Genomic DNA, 19,570 nt, shown 5'->3' on the forward strand with positions numbered 1-19,570 from the left:
CCTTCACTTTGAAAGAACTCACTTGGCCATTCTTCAGCCACATCTCTTCCCAAGGGCCAAAGAATTCCAGGTGTATCTCTCCCCACACCACATGACCTCCTCACGCTTCAGACTAAGTCCTAGCTACCTATGACCTTGAAATTCTCTGCCAAAAGCCCGCTACCAGGGCCTGTGCAGGACAACTGCGCACTAACTAAGGTTGCAGAAATGGACAAGGGGTGGCTGGTGGAGGTGGTGGAACTTATCAAAGCCCATCCAAACACAAGTAAGCAAGGCCTATGGTAGAGAGTAAAAACCTGAGAACAGGCCCTATGCTGTGTGCGTCTGTCTGTTCCTCTTGTTCATGGCCCCTCAAATGTTAGAGCAGGACTGCCTCCTATAATAAATCTAGTCCCCCCTCCACCTTTTTTTGTACAGAGCCTCACTTTGTCGCCTAGGCTAGAGTGCAGTGGCATCATCATAGCTCAAACTCCTGGGCTCAAGCCATCTTCCAGCTTCAGCCTCTGGAATAACTGGGACTATAGGTGGGCACTACCATGCCCACCTTACTTTTTTCTTTTTTGTAGAGATAGGGTCTCTCTTTTGCTCACTGGTCTCAAACTCCTGGCCTCAAGCAATCCTCCCGCTTCCTAGAGTGCTAGGATTACAGGTGTGAGCCTCTGTGCCTGTCTCCTCCCCCCATATTTAATGGCATTTATACCAACACTAAGTGAATACCTATATTGTGCCATATGCTCTGCTGGATATTTCCATATGCATTATTTCATTTAAATGTTATTTTTCCATAAGAAGGCTCACAAGTAACTTGCCCAAGGGCACACAGCTGGTAAGTTAAATGTATAACTAATCTTTAGGAAGTAAGTGTGCGACATGTATGTATGTGTGTGTATATATGTATATTTTTATTTATTTATTTATTTTTTATTGTTGGGGATTCATTGAGGGTACAAGAAACCAGGTTACACTGATTGCGTTTGTTAGGTAAAGTCCCTTTTCCAATTGTGTCCTGCCCCCAAGAGGTGAGTCACACACTGAGACCGCACCCCCCTCCCTCCTTCCCTCTTTCTGCTCTTCCTTTCTCCCACCCCACTCCCTCCTTCTTTCTCTCTCTGCTCTCCCCTTCCCCCACCTGAAGGGGCACAGTCCACTGCACCCTTGTAAGGTGAAATCAGTCTCATTTGTGCTCCTTGAGGCCACGAAGCTCTGAGAAGGAACATTTCCAGTACTTGGGCTGCAGTCATGCCTTAAAGGAAAGAATGTGCTGGAGACCCTCATCGTAGCTGGAGACAGATCATTTGCCTGGGGCAATGGACCGTTGCACTTAATCCCCTACCTCTATTTACACAAAAACTTTCATTTAGTCATATAGAGAGGCATGCAAACAGAACAGACAACCCAGCCCTTTGTGGTTCATCTCCATTGTTGTTTATCACAAAACAAGATATTCTTGGTTTAGAAAGGTGTATACGTTTTCTGCTGTGTTAACGCTGATAAGGAGTCTTTACCTTTTGTCTTCCTTCTTCTTGGATTATTTTTATCTGATGAGTTTGGGTATGTAAGAAAGTGAGTAAAGACGGCCGATTGCTGCTGTGCCCGAGTGAACACCAGCCATCCCTTAATAAATCATTCATTTCATCTGCAGTGTCTGCCTCCGTGTCTCTGACTAGGCCAGTGGACAGCAACACCCACCCCCACCATGTACTAAGTCATTAATTGTCCTCATATCAAAATTGAATACATAGCATTCATGCCTCTCCATTCTTGTGATGCTTTACTAAGAATAAGTGTTCCACTTCATCCAGGTTAATACGAAGGCTGTAAAGTCTCCATCTTTCTTTAATGGCTGAATAGTATTCCACGGTATACACTGTGTATATGTATACTATATGTATGTCTGTATGGCATGTGTGTATATGTACATACATTTTTTTATTGAGAAAATAATGTGTTTGATAAAAATGTTCAAGCAATTTAAAGGACTATAAGTAAATAGAAGATCTCCTATACCAGGCCCCAAGTCAGAGTTAACAATTTTTTTTATTAAAAAATAAGCGTATGTTTTAAAACTTATTATCAACAATTTCTAAACTTTTTTATTTGGGAAACTTTAGATATATGACATATACATGTGTAGAGAAAAGTATAATTAACCCCTAAGTACCCATCACTCATCTCCACCAGGTAACAGCATTTTGCAATTCTTATTTAATATACTTCCCCAACTTTTACTTTTAATTATTTTTTCTTTGCTGCAGTATTTTAAAGCTAATCCCAGACATATGTCATATTAAATTATATTAAAATTATGTCAAGATACTTATTTGGAAAGGTTTAAATGTAAAATATTTTACATTTTCATGAAGACTTTAATTCAAAATATGCCATATACACAGTTAAATACCAACCTTATTTATTTAATTTTTCAAATTTCCTTCTTCATTTCCAAGAGGACTCAGATGAGAGAGAGGTATGTAATAATGATTTTTGTGACTACAAATAAAACTCACACATGTGCATTCCATTTCATGTCCCGCAGTTTTCTTTGTGGGTAACTCAGTGAGGGCCAGGATTGGGTGGGAGTCCATGAGGCGGTGTCTCTTTTTAATTGCCAGTCAGGTCACTTTCACTTTTTTTCTTTCCCTTATTTTGGAAGAGCTATTGAAAATGGTACGTAAATAAATGTCTTTTTTCCCTTACTTCTCTGAGTAATGAAACTTGAAAATGATGAATATATAAAGGCAGACTATGATTTAATGTAGTACCTTTTCTAATTCAAATGACAGATTTAAATTTCCTGAGCAAAAACGCACCCACATCTTGGTAATAGCATGAGTAGATTATACCATATCATGGCATATAGAGAAGCCTATATATTAGTTCCAGGAATGTTGCTAGGAAATACAAATAAATAATGTTCCTATTTGCAAGGAAATAGAAATAATCCCCACCCACTAGACAAAGCCTAGTTATTTATTTTTATATTGACAGCAACTATTTTTTTTCTTAAATACCTATTTTCTAGGTAGCATTTAAATCTGCACTGAACTTTAATAAATTATTCCTTTTACTTCCACGGTGCTTAGGACATGAAAGCTCTTTCTCCTATTATTAATGAAGGGTATGTGGTGATTTTAGGATATTCTGGTGTGATAAAGTGCTTTCATTCTTCAGTGTCCGATGCCCTTCTTTCAGACAGCATCCCTTCGAGGTCTTTGGGATAGTGCTTTCTGGAGTGCTGGGCTGGGGAAGGTGGCCTGCAGGGGCAGCACTCCAGGATGTCTGAGAGCTGAGAGTCAGCAACCTGGGCAGAAGGGAAGTTCAGAGGCTTGTTGGGAAGCTGCTTTTGCAGAGTCAAAGCACTTTTGCCTTAAATATGTGTCTTCTGTGGCTTGGAGCGACACAGATACGAAGTATTAGGTAGGAAGAACACAGAGTGGGTGAAATACCTCCCCAGACACCTTTGGCACCTGCTCTATAGCTGGGTTGTTCAGGATGGGAGCTACGAGCCTCATGTGGTTTTTGAGCCCTTGAAATGTGGTTAGCGCAAATGAAGGTGGTGCTGTATATGGAAAATATACACTGTTTTTGAAAGGTTTGTTATGGGAAAAAAGAATGGAAACTATCTCAGTAATGTTTTATATTAATTACATACTGAAATGATAGTATATGTCATATATATTTTTTAAATTATTATTTATTTATTTATTTTTTTTTTGAGACAGAACCTCAAGCTGTTGCCCTGGGTAGAGTGCTGTGACATCACAGCTCACAGCAACCTCCAACTCCTGGGCTTAAGCGATTCTCTTGCCTTGGCCTCCCAAGTAGCTGGGACTACAGGTGCCTGCCACAATGCCCAGCTATTTTTTGGGCAGTCGAGTCATATACTTTATTTTTTAGAGCATTTTAGGTTACACAAAATTGAGCAGAAAGTGCAGAGCGCTCATGGACATCTCTCCCCACGCAGCCACAGCCCCACCATCAGCATCCTGCACCAGGGTGGTGCGGGTGTTAGACTCGGTCACAAAACTGACACATTGTTGTCACCCGAAGTTCAGAGTTTGCATCAGGCTTCCTTCTTGGTGTTCACATCCTATGGGGTTTTGTCAAAAACCATGATGGGGTTATTCAAAATACTTTTGCTGCCCTAATTCTCCCCTGTGCTCTATTTCTGTCTCCCTTCTTCTAAATAATATTGTATTGTACGGATGTACTGTAATTCACTTACCTCCAAGTATTTTAGTAAAAATCTAAATAAAATGTATTATTAAATTTATTTTTAGTTGTTCCTTTTTGCTTTTAAAATTTGGCTACTAGAATAAAGTTATGTAAATTGCTCACAGTAAATTTCAGTTGGACAGCTCTGCTTTAGACCTTGGCCAAACAGTATTATCAGTAGGATTTATCTTCAATACAACCGTCCCATTACAACACTTGGTTAGTTTTTGTTGCATCCTACAGAGGACATTCTCCTCCAGTGCGTCCCTGACTTAATTTGTTCCCTCTTTGGCCCCCAAGCTACTTGAAATTGTCCTGCTCCTCCACCACCCCAGCTCACACCCCCTAACTGAGACTCGAGTCCCTTTTTCAGGACTAGAGGACAATCCACTGATTTTTTTTTTTTTTACCACTACCCTGAATTCTCTGGAGCAAATAAAAATATTCCCAGATGGTTTGGTTACAACAAAAAAGTTTTTCTTAAAAAGATGAAACAGAGCATTAGAGTTTAACTTTCTTTTTAGAAAATTTAGAATTTATCTTACTTTACACTTAAATAAGATAAATATATGAGTACTGTCTCTAGAAACTAATTGTAACAGGAATTTATTCTATTATAATCAAAGAGTAATATGATTTATTCTTCTTTTGTGTTAGATCTGTATTTCATACATTCTCAATGGGAGCAAAATTTTGTTTTCAGGGTGTGAAGAAAACTTATTCTTTCACTGTATAAACCACATATATATATGTATATATATATAAATTTTATTATTTTGTACTCTCTTTCTATATAGTATTGTACAAAACAGATATAAAGTATATCTGTAGATTAAAGTTTCCTGAGGGGGTGATAAGGAAGGAAAAAGTCTAAGGATGTTCCCTAAGGTATTGGTGATGAAAAATTGATGGACACTGGTTTATCTACTCTGGATATTTCTAGAGTGTGTACATAAAACAGTAGAACTTTGTAATGATCAATTAATCTCCAAAGTTTCCCAAGGAGCGAGAGGAGTATAAAACAGAGAAAGATAAAGATTTACATTTGCGGCTTGGGGGACAGGAAACATCTGAGGAGTGTAGCATTCATTGATTACCAACTGTTAACAGCTTGCCAAATCCATTCTGTGTGTGTACATGGGTACACGTGCGCATATTATCTACATGAGGAATATATGGATGTTCATTGAGCCATTTTTTCAACAGTTTTGTAGGTGCGAAGATTTTCAGAATGAAAGTTGGAGTAAAATACTATTCTTCCTTACACCCTCTCCCTACCCACCTTGTACTCCAGTTTTTTTGAGACAGAGTCTCACTATGTCACCCTCTGTAGAGTACAGTGGCATCACAGCTCACAGCAACCTCAAATTCTTGAGCTTAAGTGATTCTCTTGCCTCAGCCTCCCAGGTAGCTGGCACTACAGGTGCCCGCCATAATGCCCGGCTATTTTTTTTGTTGTTGTTGTCATTGTTGTTTAGCTGGCCCAGGCCAGGTTCTAACCCACCAGCCCCGGTGCATGTGGCCAGCGCTCTAACTACTGAGCAACAGGCTCTGAGCCTTGTACTCCAGTTTTATTCTGGGGACCTACGGATCCAGCATCTTGGTAACGTGTTTTCTCTCATGCCTGGACTCTTGCATATATTGCTCCCTCTGCATGGAACATATTTTCCAGCTTTCCCCTTCATCCTTCATACACAGCCTTTGCCTGGGAACTCCCAGCAGTTTTTTAACCCTTTGACTGCAGAGCACTCGGAAATGAAACGTGCCAGTTGAGGCTTGCAGTGATCGCCACAGGCATTGGGATACACCGGGGCGACTGGATGTTCTTTGGTTTCTTACTAATCAAAATAATTCACCCAAGGTGATTTCAGTTTCAATATTTTATATTTATAAAAAGTAATATGCAAACAAAAAACTTACTATGAAATGACAAATCTTTGCCATATCAATAAAAAATGTAAATTTGAAAGAGGTTCTACACTTATATTTTCCGAATCAGATTCTGAGTTACTTGAACACAGTTTATGTTTTTGGTGAGAAGTATTTTTAAAGCTACCTCTATCCAAATTCTCCAACAGTGATCGAATCTACTGAACTTGACGACTCTTCAAATTTATCATACTCCATGTTTATATGTACTCCTACAAGAATCTACTGTTTGTACAAATTATTTCAGGCACAACTGTGAAAAATATTGAGAACAAAACATATGACACAGACTCAAGTTAGGTGACATAACAGTAGTAACACGTATTGTTTGTGTTTTTTTGATTAGCTATATTTTATTTTATTATTTTTTTTATTTCACATTAATGTGAGGGTACAAGCAACCAGGTTACAATGTGTGCATTTGTTAGGTAGAGTCCCCCTTGTAGTTATGGCCCACATCTAAGAGGTGTGCCAGCTACCCTTACATTGTGCCCCTTAAGCGGGAGCACATCTATCCACCTCCTCCCTTTTTTCTCCTCCCTCCTCCTCCCCCTTTCCCCTAACTTGAATTGAATTGAGTTTTTCTCTTATGTGGGAGTGTCTTAGATCATCTCCTGGCTTCATATTAGTATGGAGTACATTGGATGTAAAATCTCCATCTTTTATATTAACTTGGATAGAGTTGAAACACATTCTTCTTACAAAAATATCACACAAATGGCAAAGCAAGTATCCAATGTACTGCACATAAAATGAAGTACTATTTTTTCAAGTTTTTAAAAGTATGACAATGGTGCTTTAATAGGGATTGCATTGAATCTGTAGATTGCTTTGAGTAGTACAGACATTTTAACAATGTTGTTTCTTCCCAGCCAAGAGCATGGTATTTTCTTCCATTTGTTAATGTCATTAGCTATTTCTTTTCTTAGGGTTTCATAATTCTCTTTGTAGAGATCCTTCACCTCTTTTGTTAGGTGTATTCCTATGTATTTCATTTTCTTTGAAGCTTCTGTGAAAGGATTTGTGCCTTTGATTCGCGTCTTAATTTGGCTGTTATCGTAGTGATTTGTAGACATTGATTTTATACCCTGAGACTTACTGTATTTCTTGATTACTTCCAGGAGTCTTGTGGTTGAGTCTCTGAGGTTCTCTAAGAATAAGATCATATCATTGGCAAACCGAGAGTTTGACTTCCTCTGCCCCCATTTGGATGCCCTTTATGTCCTTCTCTTGTCTGATTGTGTTAGCTAGAATTTCCAGCACTATGTTGAGTATTAGTGGCAATAGAGGACATCCTTGTCTGGTTCCAGTCCTAAGTGGAAAAGCTTTCAGTTTTACTCCATTCAGTATTATGTAAGCTGTGGGTTTGTCACAGATGACTTTAATCATGACTTTGAGTGTTCTTGTTAGAAAAGGATTCTGAATTTTGTCAAATGCTTTTTCTGGATCTATTGAGAAAATCATATGGTCTTTCTATTTGCTTCTATTGGTATGGTGAATTACATTTATGTATCTGCATAATGTTAAACCGGTCTTGTATCCCTGAGATGAAGCCTGCTTGATCATGATATATAATTTTTTTTCAGCATAAATTACTATTATTTTTCCATTTCTAGTAAGATTTTGTTTGAGATTTCAACCTATGAAGTGAGGATAAAGTTTGACAAGGTAGTTATTTAAGATGGAAATGTGAAATTTACTTAAGAAAATTAATTTTCTTCTTCCGTAGTATCTAATTCTTCATCTTCATCTTCATCTTCTACTTGTTGATCCTTTCTCAGTTGACAAGTAGATACCTCTAAATCTTCATCCTTATCAATCTTTTGTATGTTTTGGTAGGCAGCAGTGTAGACCTCTAAAGCTTTGCTGTGAAATAACATTTCGATTGTGATAAATTCAGAAAATACATTCTTTATATCCTTTATTTTCTGCTTTTCAAAATTGTCAATAGTTTCCTCTAGATGAAGAGTTGTCTGGGTGGCATCCACTGTAGCTCTCTGTAATTCTGTTTCTGCCTCCCAGGACTACTGTATGGATTAAATGAAAATAACATGTCCATCAGATGAGTTTCACTCAGGTTCTTTCTAACTGAGTTAACTGCTTAGCTTCTTGGTTCCTTGCTGTCAATGTTGCTTTCAGGTCATCCCATTTCATTTTTACAATGGTTCCATCAGCTTTCGAAGGTTCAACTTCTTTGACTTCAAGTCTTTCAACCTCTGCCTGTCGATAATCCGAAAGTTTGGCAAACTCATCAGCAAAGTTTTTCAAGCCCTGCTTTAAATTTGGGGAATCTGTAGAAGCATACTTGTTGATTTTGTTCACCAGGAGGTCTGCTTTGTCTTGCAGCCTAGCAGTTTTCCGCATGCAGGCAGCAAAGATTTGGCACAGCTCTCCAAAATGCTTCTCCACATTTGTGACAGCATCTTGCAGTTGTTTGGTTTGAGTGTCTTGCAAAGCGTAAGGGAAGTCTTGTACCAGCTGGTGCCTTTCACTGATATATAATTTTTTAATGTGTAACTGTAATCTATTGGCTAAGATTTTATTTAGAATTTTTTTCATCAGTATTCATTAGCGAAATTGTTCTATAGTTCTCCTTTTTAGTTGGGTCCCTTCCTGGTTTTGGTGTCAGGGCATGTTTGCTTCATAGAACATGTTGGGGAAGGTTTCTTCCTTCTCAATGTTTTGAAATATGTTTTGCAATATAGGTACAAGGTCTTCTTTGAAGGTTTGATAGAATTCTGGTGTGAAGCCATCTGGTCCAGGGCTTTTTTTTTTTTTTTTTTTTAATTGGAAGCTTTTTTATTGTTTCTTTAATATCAGTGCTTGATATCAGTCTGTTCAAGAGATCTATATTTTCCTGGTTAAGCCTAGGGAGATGGTGTGATTAGATATTGGTTCATTCCTCCAAATTGTCAAATTTCTGGGCATAGAGTTTTTTGTAGTAGTCAGAGATAATCTCTTGTATCTCTGTGATATCTGTTGTTATTTCCTTCTTTGCATTTCTGATTAAGGTTATTAGAGATCTTTCTTTTTTCTTTCTGGTTAATCTGGCCAAAGGTTTATCGATTTTGTTTATCTTTTCAAAGAACCAACTTTTCATTTAATTTTATAAATGATTCTTTTGTTTTCAATTTTGTTAATTTTTGATTTAATTTTGGCAATTTCTTTTCTTCTGCTAGATTTGAGATTGGATTGCTCTTTCTTTTCCATTTCCTTGAGATGCTTCATTAGGTTGTTGATGTGCTTTCTTTCTGTTTTTCAGATGTAGGCATCTAATGTGATAAACTTCCCTCCTAGGACTGCTTTTGCAGTATCCCACAGGTTTTGCTAGCTTGTGGCTTATTGTTGTTATGTTCAAGGAATTTAATAATTTCCTCCTTTATCACTTCCTTGACCCAACTGTCATTCAGCATAAGGTTGTTTAGTTTCCATGTCTTTGTGTGGGGATGAAATTTTTTTTGGAGTTGAGTTCCACCTTTATTGCCTTGTGGTCTGGGAAGATACAAGATATAATTTCAAATCTTTTAATTTTTTTGAGGTTTGATTTGTGTCCTAGAATATGATCTATTTTGGAGTATGTTTCATGGACTGACAAGAAGAACACATATTCCTTAGCTTTGGGATTGCATGTTCTGAATATGTCTGCTAAGCCCAGTTGTTTAAGTCCCTTGTTTCTTTGTTCAGTTTCTGTTCAGAGGATCTGTCCAGTTTTGTCAGAGGGGTGTTAGAGTCCCCAGTTATTATGTTGTTATTGGATATCATATTGCTCAGACCAATAAGGTCTGTTTCATAAATCTGGGAGCATTTAAGTTGGGTACATAAATATAAAGAGGGCATTGAAATGTCCCCTTGTTGCAGTGTTCTCTTGACCAGTATGAAGTGACCTGTTGTCAAGTTTTTGTTTGCAAATAGGTGTCATTCATCATTTGCACCAAAGGAACATCTTATTTAAACACCTATCCTATAGACATTGTTTGCAGTCAAAAGGTTAAAGTTGGTTGGGTATGGTGGCTCATGCCTGTAATCCTAGTATTCTGGAAGGCTGAGGCAGGTGGATTGCTGGAGATTCAGGAATACCTGACTGGCCTGAGCAAACTCGAGACCCATCTCTAAAAATAGCTAGGCATGTGGCAGGTGCCTGTAGTCCCAGTTACTGGGGCGGCTGAGGCAAGAAGATTGAGCTCCAGAGTTTGAGATTGCTGTGAGCTATGATGCTACGACACTCTACTTAGGGCAACCAAGTGAGACTGTCTAAAAAAAAAAAAGAAAGAAAGAAAAGGTTAAGAAAAGTAAAAGTTTTACTTCCTTCAGGAACCCAGCCCCACTAAACTCTGGGTTAAGACTCTCATATATATTCTCTTTATTGTAATTGTCTTTATTATTGCCCTTGTCATACATTATTATACTTGTACATTAAACTTGTTTGTCTTGAACTGTGAATTCCTTAAAGACAAGGACTATTGTGGGGGTGGCCGTCTGTTGTCAGTTCTTGGTTTGCTCTTGGCTGAAGAAGGACCAGACCTATGGAAAGCATGGCAAGCATGAAACAAAGTTTATTAAGGAAGGGAAAGATAGGTTCAAGAGAAACAAACATTCACCACGTATGATGAGTGGGCCCCCTGTCGTAACAAGAGGTCCTGGATACTGTCTGGGGTTTTGTTTTATAGCATTCTAGATTGGGCCCCCTCCTCATGGTCCAGACATCACCATCCAACTACTTTAATGACATCATAATTAGCCTTAGGTGACTCTAGGTCACTTTCCAGACCCTGTTGTGCCTTGGCTGCCTGGCAGCAGGCTGGGAGATTCCCTACATCCTTTTGGAGCTTGGTAGGGCAGTTCCTCCTTCCGCCAGGGGTGGCAGTTGCTGGGCTCCCACCTGATCCCCAGGAGAACTGGAATCCCTCACTACCTACCGAACAATTATGACTTATCTTATTCTCACAATATTTATTAAATAAAGCAATACAATTAATTTTTATGTGAGATACAGAGTTGTTTTATATAATTCCATTCCAAAGGAAAAAAAATAAGAAAAAAAGTAAACCTGATGTTTTATTTGCCTTATAAAGCTTTGCTGCTAATAATTCAGGTTAGCCTTTTATAAGCCTTTTATAAAATGTTAAAAATAGCTTCCAGATCCCCATTATTACTCCTATAAAACTCATGGTGAAATATTCCTGACACTCTCAGGAAAAACTGGTTTGTGGTTTCAGCTCAAACAGAGCTCTGTTCTGCCTTATGTCATAGCACTCTACAGGAGGGGTGAGTAGAGAAGATAGAAAGATAAAAATAAGGGAATTGTTTTCCAGGAGTTTGGAATTAAGTGAAGGATATAGACTCATGTATAATATGAACATTTGTACCTTACAGTTGTATCATGTTTTGTTTTTGTTTTTAGGTTTTTTTTTCTTTCATAGAGCATTTGCAGTTTATATCATTTATTCCTCACAAAAGCCCTAAGTAGGCATTATTAGCCCCATTTTAAGGATGATGTTAATACAAACCAGAATGTGCTATGAAAGTAGGAGTTGTTGTTTTTTTGTTTTTGTTTTTGTATTATGGACTTGCAGCATTTCCCCCACATCTAGGTTCCACCATGTTAAATCTACTGCTTCTTACCAAATTCATGCCTTTTCTTTTGTATAAAATCATGGAGGGACAACCCATGCTGCAACTTCTCCCTTTACTAGCAGGGACTACTGTCGAATGAATGACGTACTTCAGACTGAAAATTCCTCAGGTGAAATGCTTCAGTAAAGTCCACTACTTTTCTAGTTAGCAAAGGCTATGATTGCAGCTATTCAAAATATGTGTGCAAATGGATAAAGATTGGGGCATGCACAGACATGCCATCATTGTTAGGGAGGTAGATTTAGGAGTAATTTCTTTCTCTATACATTAAAATTGTGAGTGATTTTTAGTGTACACATATATCCAAGTTCTTTTTCACATTAATTAAGGAAAACTGAGAATCACCTATCTTGAATACTAATAGTCTTAGCTTTTTTTTTGCAGTTTTTGGCCGGGGCTGGGCTTGAACCCACCACCTCTGGCATATGGGGCCGGTGCCCTACCCCTTTGAGCCACAGGCACCACCCTAAGTCTTGGCTTTTTTAACCCACTAGTTGAGTAGCCATTTTCCCTTTGCCTTCCCTGACATCTTCTTCCCCTCTTCTCTCAAGAACAGCCTTAGGACTCCTCCGGCGTTATGGGATCAGACCACACCACATGCCACACTGACCTTGTTCTTCTAGTTCTCAACTTTGTCACTCTTTTATTTTGAACTACTGTAACCGAGTCAGGTTCATCTGCCCACTGCCCAAGAGAAAGCCAATATCCAGAGAGAGTAGGGTTCACAGCAGAGGAAGAGTTTATTCTGCATAGTGCTGTAGGGAGGGGAGAAAGGGTTTGGGCTTTCTCTCCCATGGCCTTGGATATGGGACAAGACGAAGTTGTCTAGATTTCTTCCCCCGGGGAGGCACCCTGTGCTCCTAGATAGCCACAGCAGTGTTCAGTGAAGTCAGGCTTATGTAACTGCTGCTCGCATGTTGCCACTTCTGTCCTCCTGGCTATAAAGGTGCACGGGACCTTTCCCCCGTGTGGATTGTGGATCGCAGATTATGATGTGTAATCGAGCTCACCAGCTGCCAGGAGCTGAATGAAGCATGTCACACCTGCCCTCCATGCCTAAGTTTCTCTCCAGCCTGGCTAAATTAGGATCCTGGCATTATAAGTGCTAATTGGGAAGACAGGAGAAATTTCTGCCTCACCATGAATTGGCGGGACAGGGTGTTTAAAGACAGTTTCGTGGGCAGAGAGGTAATCAAGTTCTGCTAATTGGTTGATTTCAGGGTGGAACCATCAGTGCTTTGGTACAGGCCACTGTCTGGGTGGATCAGCCAGTCCACTGGAATACACTTCCTTGAGTAGGGGGTCCAAGACCAGTTGAGTCAGTTTCTTGGTGGGTGGGTCAGTCAATCCACTGGAATGTAAGACCTGAAAGACATCTCAGAAACTACCTCTAGGATCCAACAAGCGGTGTTATTTACAGAGAAAAGTTAAGAATCTTTGGCTAGTGACTATTATCAAGCAAACAAGGGGACAGTGGCTGGTTATTATTATTATTATTTTATCTAGGCCTGTTCCTTCACAGATTTTAGGGGGCCCTGACTCTAGCTCTCACCTTGCACGCCTTCATCAATTTGCAAAGGCAGTTTCAGAACCAGGCTTAATGACAGCTTGCTTTTCCCCTTTGGAAGCACATTACTTGCACCCCGTCTCAAAGTGGTAGTTCTTGGATCATAAATCAAAAGTTACAATAGTGAGTGAGAAAGGACAGAAAGGGGCTTGAAGAGGGATGGGAGGAAAGCCTGGCCCGCTGCGAAGTCTGGAGGGGCCAAGGGAACATTCAACAGTTAGATCAGCCCTCAGCAGCTCTCACCAAAAAGGGGAGAAAAGAATGTGGGTAAGAAGGTAACCTAGGTAACTAACAACCAACAGAAAAGGAAAATAATCAATGACCAGTAGAAAACAATGACAATGCCTGGAGGTGCAGAGAGACCCATGAAAGAGTTACAAACCATTTGGAACAGAGAAGGTAGGGCGTTTACACCTCTACACGCCTTTGTATCTCCCTGGCTCTCTCTTCTCACTTGCTTCAGAAGTGCTCTAAGGTTTTTCTTTGCTCTTATGTAACATTTCTCTTTGTTATACTAAAGCTGGTGCAAGTGATCTTTCTATCCCATGCCTCCGGAGCTGCTCTAGATTTACTTTCAATTTCTACCACTTCCATTTTTGGTTCCTGTGTACCTCAGTTGAACTTTCTAGTTCTGCTGAGTAATTGAACCAGGTCAACTGGGGTCAGGGAACCAGACTCCCAACTCGCAACAATTCAGTAGGTAGTTAGGAATGAGGGTCTCCTGGGAAGGAAGAAAAAGGGGGCCCCATGCCTCCATCTTGGTGCCATACTCCTTAATTTTATCCTAAGTGATTGCTCACACCTGGGGAGGAGGGTGCATCTTACTAGGCAGCCAATCAGAACTTAGCATGCCAAAAGCAAAAGATGTAGAAGATGCTCCAGACTAACAACAGGTGCAATAGGGTCTTGAAGGTGACCTAGAACAGCCTTAAGACACACAATTATCACATCACTAGCTTAAATCTACAGCACGGTCCCCACCTCCCCACTGGGCTCTTGGGAGAGGTCTGCATGTGCAGTAGTTCCAGGGTGACCTCTGAATCTCGAGGCAGGCCCAACCCAGGCAACATGAAAGAGAACCTCTGGCTATATTGAAGGCCTCTTTGCCTACTTGCCATGGCAATGCAGGCCCCTTTGCTGTCTATGGTGAACGTACCTTGCTCTGTAAACTTTCTTACTCTGTAAAATCTTTCGTTCTCTTCCTCAATAAACTGCGTTTCATACTTGCCTTACTTTGTGGTGTCTGGTCATTTTTCAACCAAGAGCGTTCTAAGAACCAAGGACCCAGGCACTTGCCTGGAACCCCAACATTTATTTAAGATGTGGGTGGCCGCCTTGAAACCCTACAAAATGAAACCATAGGCAGAAAGACTAGTTGAGAGGCTGGGGCAATTGTCCCCGTAAGTGCTAAAGCAAATCTGAGCAGAGTCCAGCTGGCCCTTTCTTCCCACACCGGGCAGGAGCCACATCCATCTGAGAGTTATGGAAGAAAGTTGTCACCCTTTGTGCTGCCACTTCAACCTATCAATAGCCCAGTGACATTTATATGTGGTGTGGATGGCCTGGCCCTCCTCCAGTGGCTGCGAGGGGTCTGAGTACTCCTTTTTCTTGACTGAGGAGACACATATCTGAAAGGTCCTGACAGAAAAACGACTTGATACCAGCTCCCCAACTTTGGAAGCTTTCCTTTTTAACAATGCTGCTTCTTCAATTGAGGGCTTCTGTGGCATCATAGCTGCTCTTCTTTTCTTACTAATATGCAAGTAGAGCATTTCTGTGGGGAAGGGTCCCTCTCTACTGTAATGGGGTAGGGGACCACTCTCTGCTGGAACACTTGACCCTGATGAGTCTGGGGGAGCTATGACCTGCCTAGGCACTGTTATCAGAGCCCAGAGGATTGCCCTGCTCCTTCAGATTTTTTGCTGTTTTTCTCCAAATAAACCCTCTTTTACGTTTATACTACACCTCTTGCATGACTTTGAGAAGCACACAGGTGTTTTCAGTTTACAAAGACTGCAAAAAGTTAAGGGTTTTAGTGAGAAGGAAAGAAACAAAACAAAACAAAAAAACCTCAGTTTCTCTCCTGACAGAAAAGATTGTGATCTATCTCAAAACAGCCCTAGTACTTAGCAATTTAGTTTAGTCACATGGAGCCAAACTGGCCCTCTCATCTCTCTGTTCTCCTCCCTTGTAGATTGGACCCACACTGCTTTTGTTTTTCATCTTCTCATGCACCATGGGCTGTTGTAACATTTAAAAGAGTAACCCGAGGTCTGGGGAGGCCATTAGCCAGTTCTGTTCCCTTAGCAGCGTCCCCCTGCTGAGCCATTGTCCTCTGGTCTTCCCGGGTCCTCTGACCTGGTTTGCTGTCAGCAGCTATTGGGACAATACTTTCTGTTGTGTTCCAACTGTTCAAACATTAAATGTCTATTCTTGGTCAAATGTAGGAAAAAAGCAAATTTGTTCATGTCTTTTCATTTATGGTTTCTTTTTTTTTTTTTTTTTTTTTTCTTTTCCAGAAAAAAGAAGTTAATTCAATTTATTTAAAAAATACAGTTATTTTTTTTTTTTTAAGGTGATACTTACTGCATTTATTTTTTCTTAAACAATGGAAGTAAATCATAAACCAAATAATAGTGTAATAGCTTGAATATTTCCAGAGTTATGGAATTTAAATATTGCAAGGGACGGTAAAAATCATCTTGTTTACAATAATATTTTTTCTTTCTTTTTTTTTCTTTCTTTTTTTTTTTTTTTTTTTCCATTCTTTTTTTTTTTTTTCTTTTTTTTTTATAGTTGGGGATTCATTGAGGGTACAATAAGCCAGTTACACTGATTGCAATTGTTAGGTAAAGTCCCTCTTGCAATCATGTCTTGCCCCCATAAAGTGTGACACACACTAAGGCCCCACCCCACTCCCTCCCTCTCTCTTTCTGCTTCCCCCCCCCCATAACCTTAATTGTCATTAATTGTCCTCATATCAAGATTGAGTACATAGGATTCATGCTTCTCCATTCTTGTGATGCTTTACTAAGAATAATGTCTTCCACTTCCATCCAGGTTAATACGAAGGATGTAAAGTCTCCATTTTTTTTAATGGCTGAATAGTATTCCATGGTATACATATACCACAGCTTGTTAATCCATTCCTGGGTTGGTGGGCATTTAGGCTGTTTCCACATTTTGGCGACTGTAAATTGAGCTGCAATAAACAGTCTAGTACAAGTGTCCTTATGATAAAAGGATTTTTTTCCTTCTGGGTAGATGCCCAGTAATGGGATTGCAGGATCGAATGGGAGGTCTAGGTTGAGTGCTTTGAGGTTTCTCCATACTTCCTTCCAGAAAGGTTGTACTAGTTTGCAGTCCCACCAGCAGTGGAAAAGTGTTCCCTTCTCTCCACATCCACGCCAGCATCTGCAGTTTTGAGATTTTGTGATGTGGGCCATTCTCTCTGGGGTTAGATGATATCTCAGGGATGTTTTGATTTGCATTTCTCTAATATATAGAGATGATGAACATTTTTTCATGTGTTTGTTAGCCATTCGTCTGTCGTCTTTAGAGAAAGTTCTATTCATGTCTCTTGCCCATTGATATAAGGGATTGTTGGCTTTTTTCATGTGGATTAATTTGAGTTCTCTATAGATCCTGGTTATCAAGCTTTTGTCTGATTGAAAATATGCAAATATCCTTTCCCATTGTGTGGGTTGTCTCTTTGCTTTGGTTATCGTCACCTTAGCTGTACAGAAGCTTTTCAGTTTAATGAAGTCCCATTTGTTTATTTTTGTTGTTGTTGCAATTGCCATGGCAGTCTTCTTCATGAAGTCTTCCCCCAGGCCATTATCTTCCAGTGTTTTTCCTATGCTTTCTTTGAGGATTTTTATTGTTTTGTGCCTTAAATTTAAGTCCTTTATCCATCTTGAATCAATTTTTGTGAGTGGGGAAAGGTGTGGGTCCAGTTTCAGTCTTTTACACGCAGACATCCAATTCTCCCAACACCATTTATTGAATAGGGAGTCTTTCCCCCAAGGTAAGTTCTTGTTTGGTTTATCGAAGATTAGGTGGTTGTAAGATGTTAGTTTCATTTCTTGGTGTTCAATTCGATTCCAAGTGTCTATGTCTCTGTTTTTGTGCCAGTACCATGCTGTCTTGAGCACTATGGCTTTGTAGTACAGACTAAAATCTGGTATGCTGATGCCCCCAGCTTTATTTTTGTTACTAAGAACTGCCTTAGCTATACGGGGTTTTTTCCGGTTCCATACAAAACGCAGAATCATTTTTTCCAAATCTTGAAAGTACGATGTAGGTACTTTGATAGGAATGGCATTGAATAGGTAGATTGCTTTGGGAAGTATAGACATTTTAACAATGTTGATTCTTCCCATCCATGAGCATGGTATGTTCTTCCATTTGTTAATATCCTCTGCTATTTCCTTTCTGAGGAGTTCATAGTTTTCTTTATAGAGGTCCTTCACCTCCTTCGTTAGGTATATTCCTAGGTATTTCATTTTCTTTGAAACTATGGTGAAGGGAGTTGTGTCCTTAATTAGCTTCTCCTCTTGACTGTTATTGGTGTATACAAAGGCTACTGACTTGTGGACATTGATTTTATATCCTGAAACATTACTGTATTTTTTGATGACTTCTAGGAGTCTTGTGGTTGAGTCTTTGGGGTTCTCTAAGTATAAGATCATGTCGTCAGCAAAGAGGGAGAGTTTGACCTCCTCTGCTCCCATTTGGATTCCCTTTATTTCCTTGTCTTGCCTAATTGTATTGGCTAGAACTTCCAGCACTATGTTGAATAGTAAAGGTGACAGAGGACAACCTTGTCTGGTTCCAGTTCTAAGAGGAAAAGCTTTCAGTTTTACTCCATTCAGTAAAATATTGGCTGTGGGTTTGTCATAGATAGCTTCAATCAGTTTTAGAAATGTGCCACCTATGCCTATACTCTTCAGTGTTCTAATTAGAAAAGGATGCTGGATTTTATCAAATGCTTTTTCTGCATCTATTGAGAGGATCATGTGATCTTTATTTTTGCCTCTGTTAATATGGTGGATAACGTTTATGGACTTGCGTATGTTGAACCAGCCTTGCATCCCTGGGATGAAGCCTGCTTGATCATGATGAATGACTTTTTTGATGATAAGCTGTAATCTATTGGCTAGGATTTTGTTGAGAATTTTTCCATCTATATTCATGAGTGAGATTGGTCTGAAATTCTCCTTTTTGTTTGGGTCTTTTCCTGGTTTTGGTATCAGGGTGATGTTTGCTTCATAGAATGTGTTGGGGAAGATTCCTTCTTCCTCAATTTTTGGGAATAATTTCTGCAGTACAGGAATAAGCTCTTCCTTGAAGGTTTGATAGAATTCTGGAGTGAAGCCATCTGGACCAGGGCATTTTTTAGTTGGAAGATTTTTTATTGTTTCTTTGATCTCAGTGCTTGAAATTGGTCTGTTCAGGAGGTCTATTTCTTCCTGGCCAAGTCTAGGGAGAGGGTGTGATTCCAAATATTGATCCATTTCCTTCACATTGTCAAATTTCTGGGCATACAGTTTCTGGTAGTATTCAGAGATGATCTCTTGTATCTCTGTGGGATCAGTTGTTATTTCCCCTTTATCATTTCTGATTGAGGTTACTAGAGATTTTACTTTTCTATTTCTAGTTAGTCTGGCCAATGGTTTATCTATTTTATTTATTTTTTCAAAAAACCAACTCCTTGTTTCATTAATTTTCTGTATGATTCTTTTGTTTTCAATTTCATTGATCTCTGATTTGATTTTGGAGATTTCTTTTCTTCTACTGAGTTTAGGCTTAGATTGTTCTTCTTTTTCCAATTCCATAAGGTCTCTTGTGAGATTGTTGATGTGCTCTCTGTCTGTTTTCCGAATGTAGGCATCTAAAGCGATGAATTTTCCTCTCAAAACTGCTTTTGCAGTATCCCACAGGTTTTGGTAGCTTGTGTCTTCATTGTTGTTATGCTTAAGGAAGTTAGTGATTTCCTGTTTGATTTCTTCCTGCACCCATCTGTTATTCAACAGAAGATTGTTTAATTTCCATGCCTTTGGATGGGGTCGAGCATTTTTGTTAGAGTTGAGTTCCACCTTTAGTGCCTTATGGTCTGAAAAGATACAAGGTAAAATTTCAATTCTTTTGATTCTGTTGATATTTGTTTTGTGTCCCAGGATATGATCAATTTTGGAGAATGTTCCATGGGGTGATGAGAAGAAT

General features: G+C 39.4%; 1 pseudogene; it reads right to left on the reverse strand.

Moving 5' to 3' along the window:
- Positions 1–7,853: 7,853 nt before the first annotated feature.
- Positions 7,854–15,078, reverse strand: LOC128585470 (CBY1-interacting BAR domain-containing protein 1-like; annotated as a pseudogene).
- Positions 15,079–19,570: the final 4,492 nt, after the last annotated feature.

Source organism: Nycticebus coucang, chromosome 5 (genome assembly GCF_027406575.1).
Source record: "Nycticebus coucang isolate mNycCou1 chromosome 5, mNycCou1.pri, whole genome shotgun sequence".
Taxonomy (NCBI): Eukaryota; Metazoa; Chordata; class Mammalia; order Primates; family Lorisidae; genus Nycticebus; species Nycticebus coucang.